Source organism: Dendrobium catenatum, unplaced genomic scaffold (assembly GCF_001605985.2).
Source record: "Dendrobium catenatum unplaced genomic scaffold, ASM160598v2 fragScaff_scaffold_974, whole genome shotgun sequence".
NCBI classification, from domain to species: domain Eukaryota; kingdom Viridiplantae; phylum Streptophyta; class Magnoliopsida; order Asparagales; family Orchidaceae; genus Dendrobium; species Dendrobium catenatum.
In genome coordinates this window covers 2,707,986-2,714,321 of record NW_021319436.1, presented here as the reverse complement: position 1 = coordinate 2,714,321, position 6,336 = coordinate 2,707,986, and positions in this window count along the sequence as shown.

Below are 6,336 nucleotides of genomic sequence, written 5' to 3'. Positions count from 1 at the left end.
GCCTCCACCAAGAAAGCCAAGGCCAGCCTCTCGCCGAAAACGGGCTTCGCCGGAAACTAACCATATCTACATCGACGCGGAGGAGCTCGAGCTCTTGTTCTTTAAACGCTCGACTGTGTCAGCTTCGCTGGAGAAACACGACTGCTGCACTCCAATTTTGGATAAAAGCAAACTGGAGGCCGTTGAAAGAAGAAGATGTCCGGCGGCGCCAAGGAAGGTAAGATTGCCGGCGGCATGCCGGAAGAGAAGATTAGAGGAGGTGCAGGTAATAGACGTGGGAGCTGAGGAGCTGAGGAGCTTGTTTCAGCCCAGAAATTTGCAGGTTGATAGTTGGGAGAGTGTGAAGATCAAGAGGAAGAAAATCAGTATAAATAATTCATAATTATATATATATATATATTCGTAGATAAAATATATTAAAAAAATTATTTTCTTTACTTATTTTTTTGCTTAATTGTGTTGTGATTTGTGAGTGATTTTTTTTAATATTTTACTTTTTCAAATTATGAATTAATGTCTACAGTAATGTGCATATTTTGTTCATCTTAGTTTGTATGAGATCATCACTTTGTATTTGAAAACATATGAAGAAGTGTGATTTTGATAGTGTTGATATGTTTATTATCTAAGCAATTGGCTTTCATGAAATCCAATTTCTCATTTTTTTTCCCAAATGCTTCTGACTGAATTTTAATAATTTGTTCTATTTTGGGATATCTTGCTTTAATATTATCTTAGAACATCTCCAACTAAAAAATTCATTTTTCACTTTAGAATATAGTAATAATCAAATCAAAGAGTAGTTTATTTCCAATGAAACTCTATTTCTTGACATAAAAAAAAAAATATTCCTTGTATATTCCTTCTCATCTCTTTGTTTATATTTATTTTTAATCATATCTTTACTTTTATCAATTTTTCTGAATTTTCAAAAAAAAAAAAATTTGAGTTAGTGAACAGTGTGATGTTGAAATTGGCGACAAATTTTTCAAATCGTGAGAATGCCGCTGATATTCACGTTTGGGTGGAGCTGCTGACGGACGATACACACTCATTTAACATTCGATTGGATGGCAAACTCTCATTTGCAAATAATTTCTAACTCTTTTTTATTGCTAATTTAATGTTAGAGAGCATATATGATTCAATTCAAAAAGATCAAATTTTCAGAATTATGAATTAAGGGTTTGAGGATAAATTGATATATTCAATCATTTATATCATTCTTGTATTTTTTAGTAATATAGTGAAATTCTAAAGTTTCTTACTCTTAAATTTTTTTCTCTCTTTTCTTTCTCTTTAGTTTGATCTATTCTTAAATGATTTGTTATTCATCATGAAATGATAATTGTCAAGGCTTTAGATATATTATCATCCAAGCTACACTTAACCAAGGTCTCAAAGAGGGATTACTCAAATATGTACTAGGATTGTACCGGCTAAAGACATTGGCCAAATTATTGGTAGTTATATTAACGATGGCTATTAGAATAGTGTTGAAATTCAACCTCAACAACTCAACATTCTAGTCATTAGAGACTTCTAGAAACATCATTAACTTCGACAAAATAGACATCATATCAGCTTCAACTTGACGAATGATAAAATTAAACTAAAAAATAAACATCGGTGTCACCATGTACGATGAAATTAATGATGTCATCCCCCAGCACATCAGTCTCTGAGTATAAGAAAGTCACCAGCAATCAATAAATATCCTACATAAACTCCTTTATCAGTATCAAATATAGAGTTGGTGTATGTAATCAACGAAAATGAGTACTTCTATCAGTCCTCTTCACGATATGAACAACCTCAAACTCATCATCCAACATATTATGCATTTAACAAAGATCAGGACCACATTATAAAAATTTTCCACTATCTTCACAAACTTGTCGATAAGCTCCTCAAAGCATGAAAGCTCAAGGAATTCGCACTCTCTAATATTGGATAATACAATAATAAGGACCAAATAAATAAACTCTCACATAACTCATATAAAAATAGCACAAAGTATTTTCCCATTAAAAAAAATGTAAAAAGTCTTAATATACAAAGGAATTAAGTGAATGCCTTTATAAATCTTGCAATTTCTTCACACTTTTTAAATAAATTAAATTCCAAGACATTTGATTGATTTCTTAGTACAAGCAAATCTAATTTGTTTGATAATAAATATCACATAAAATATGCTCATCATCTTACTATGTGCAATAACAAGTCATGTGTTGAGTGGCATAGAAAAGATCGTTAGCTTAATTATGCTAAAATCATGGAACGAATTCTTTATAGAATTCCCATTAAGGATTGGAAATGTTCATCTAGTTTACATATTTTATTCTTATAGTTATCAATCCTTAATGCATATGATCTAATGAATTTTTCTCCTTTCTATGCGAAATAATCTCTATTGTAATGGTGAATGAATAGGAACAAAGATGTTTTTTAAGTGAGTCGTGTCACTCTTGAGTCAGTATGGAGTTGGCTTGATAAATGACCTAGCTCAATGAGCTAGTGAGTCAAATTTAAGTAAGGTTTGACTCGAATAAGTCTTTTTTTTTTACTACCAAATATATGAATGATTATTCTCTATTTTATGGTTATTCCATATCCCTACATTATTTAAAGTTCTACAAGTAAATTGTGCAATGATGTATGTTTTAATTTAACATAAATACTGAACAAGAGAAAGGATACAAAACAAATAAATGAATAATGAACAAAAATAATGTGCAAGCACTACAAGATATTCAAAACATGACAAGCAATAACAAAAGAGATGAAAATGATCATTGCTGAGTGATGTGTCCTTTCTAAGAATCTGAGGAAATAAGAGAAAGAACTACTCACTCTAACTTCAACATGTCTTTGAATACTTTTCATTTGCAAATATTAGTGCATACTTGAAGTAATGAATTAAAATCTTTATCTTATGATTTCATTCTTCCATTTTTTTTCAAGTTCTCATGCTCTCTAGCATACTGAGCATGTCTTGCATGGTTTTGTATCAATTGGTGCTCTCATTGAGCCTTCAGTCAATTGCTCCATCTCTTCTCCTTTCAATTCTAATGCATGATCACCTATCTATAACTCATCTAACTCACGTAAGAGAAAACTATAAACAATTTCATACCCATCAATCAAATATAAATAGTACATCAAAATATCAAGAAACCCACCCTAAATAGGTCACTTAGCAATAATTCAAATACTAAGAGGACTAATAAACAACTCCACCACGAAGTCATCACCACCAAGTAGAAGATGGGGATCTACAAGCTCCTCCACTGGCTTTCTAGGAGGGCCAAATAATTAACTTTTTTATTGCTTCTTAAAATAGCTTTCTAGTTTAAATTTTTTTTTTTTTTTTTACTAAAGAGCTGCTTTAAGACGAAGCATAAATATCATCCTATCCAAATGTTTGATTGGGATATCTTAATCCTTTTTTTTTTTTTTTACATTCACTACTTATCATTTGTTAATTTAATTTTAATATTTAAAAGTGTTGTTACTTATTTATATCTTTAATTTTTTTGTTAAAAATAAATTTAGTTTTTTATATATCAAATCAACTTCAATTCTACTTTGATTCGCACATTCTAATAATATATCTCCAATTAATTTTATATTAGTTTTAAAATTTAAGATTATTTTGAAATCCTCATAATAAAAATCTAATTTTAGGTGTATTTATGCAATATAAGCTCTCATTCATTCAACTTATTTCAAAATAAGAGGTCTTAAAGATGGGGCCCATAATTAATCTCTTGAGAGGGTGGTATTATAAATGAATAGTGAAACTATAGAAATGCTAATGAGGAGAGTTAGCTTGAAAGGCTTTTTGAACATAATATCAGGTTTATATAATATAAGGTAGAAAATGAGGAGAAAGAAGGCATGGGCGGCCACATGATACTTATTTTCAATTCTAATCAAATTTCAAATAATAAGCTTTTATTAAGAGTGTAAGCCTTCATTTTGTGACAATTTTTTTACTTCTTTCTAAAACTGGTTTTTAGTACAAAATTTTTTGAATTCGAAATTTTTGTACTAAAAAATTGCTTTAGAAAATAGTGAGAAAGATGTATCAAACAAAACTTGAATAAATTTTGAATATGAACAATGGAAGACTTTAATTAAAAGTTTAATCATTTATTATCCAATTCATCACCACCAACAAGTAGAAGATGGGGATCTACGAGCTCCTCCACTGGCTTTCTAGGAGGGGCCAAATGATTAGCATTAGATGACTCGTTAGCTTGCTAACTAGCTCTTAAAAATTAAAGTATAAAATTATTAAAAATATCTAAAAAACTAAATCTCATTTTTTTTTTCAAATAAAACATTTCTTATTATTTTTCTTCTAATATCTCATTTATTTTTTTAATCATTTTATTAAAAAATGACTTGAATTAGACTTATTTTTTCTCTTTCATAATAAATATATCGGCTCATGAGGCAACTCAAACTCGTAGAATTCAACTCGAAACTTGTTTAATAAATCAATATCAAATTCAAGCCAAGAATGACTCAAGCTCAACTCCACGCACTTACATCCCTAAGAAAACTCTATGAAAATTTTTAAAAGATCACAAATGATGCATAGCTCCTTGATATCTTAAATGCAACATCTCAAATAAGTCTTTTTTTTTTTAACAACAAAACATATGAATTATTATTCTCTATTTTATGATTATTTCATTTCCCTACATTATTTGAAGTTCTTCAAGTCAAAGAGCATTATTTTGCAATGATGTATGTGCTAGCTTAACATAAATATTATAAAAGAGAAAAGGATGCAAGACAAATAAATGAATAAAGAACAAAAATAATGTGCAAGCACTAAAAGATATTCAAGGCATGACAAGCAATCACAGAAGAGATGAAAAGAGCCATTGTTGAGTGATGTGTCCTTTCATGGCCTTCTAAGAATCCGAGGAAATAAGAGAAATAATGAGTTATCTCTAACAAGTACAATCTATAAAAGGACGACAAATATTAAGTCATTACATTTTCAAATCAAAAAGAAATGACATAGGAAAAAAAGTAAGCGATATTAAAATATTAAAGAAGATCAGATAAAATTTGAGGAAATATTCCACCCATAATAGGGAAATATCGAACTTTTTGGGGCATTTTAGTGTGAGGATCTTGATGAGAAGGCCCGCTAAGTGGTGGTGTGAGGTGGATGTGGGAAGGGGTTTTGGAAGTGTTTAGAATGGATTATTATTAGGGTAAATAAGGGTTAAGGGTTGTTCAAGAGGTAGGAAAGAAGAAGAAACTGTTTTTGGTGCTTGTGGGTTGTTGTAGGCTCAGAAAAGATTGACTTAGAACCAGTTCGAATTGCTTGAGGGGTCTAGCATGGTTTACATGCCTTGGAGGGAAGTAGACCTGTCAATATTTGACCCGACCCGAAAACCCGACCCGAACCCGACCCGAAAATTTCGGGTTCGGGTCAACCCGAACCGGGTCGGGTTTGGGTTAGGGATTTCAACCCGTTTGTAAAACCGGGTCGGATTCGGGTTGGACCGGATTTATTTTAATTAAATTACGAGGATTTTAATGTATTTTTATGAAATAAGTAAATGATATTTCAAAAAATTATAAACATTATTGCCCAAATTAAATTAATCTTGATTTATTTTAAATTAATTGAAGTAAATCTTACCTTAATTTGATTTAGATTTAAATAAAGTGAATTAAATAAAAAAATTAATAAAATATACCCGAATCGGATCGGGTTGGGGTTGGCCCGGACCCGAAGCGGGTAGGGTTCAGGTTCGGGAAACCGACCCGTTTGCAAAAACGGGTCGAGTTGAACAGTATCGGGTCAATTTCGGGTTGGACCCGAATCCGACCCGTGACCCGATTTTGACAGCCCTAGAGGGAAGAGGGATGGTGGGTGGAGAGATTAGTGTTGATTTTATGTTAGAGGGGTAAAACTTGTGATGGGATCGGAAAGCCTAAGATTTTGGTGTGGACAGAGATGTGTTGATGATTTTGAATTGTTATAGAGGTTGTGGAGTTTATGAAGGAGTTGTGGATGTCTACTAAGGTTGTTAAAAATGCATAAATTGAGAGCTAAAAGAGAAATTGAATAAAACATAAAATAAAGGATAAAATCCCATTGTTCATTCCATAATCACATATTTATGCCACATAAAGTCTCCTCGTCGATTTAAAAAACTAAAATTTATTTAATAATTCTCATAGAAAATCCCTTGGTATAGCAAATCCATTGAAAAATAATCATGAGAAGTCTTTTTTGAACCCGAAATGAATAAGAATATGAAAAAATTTAAATAACTTATTGGAGAAAATAACTTCAAAATT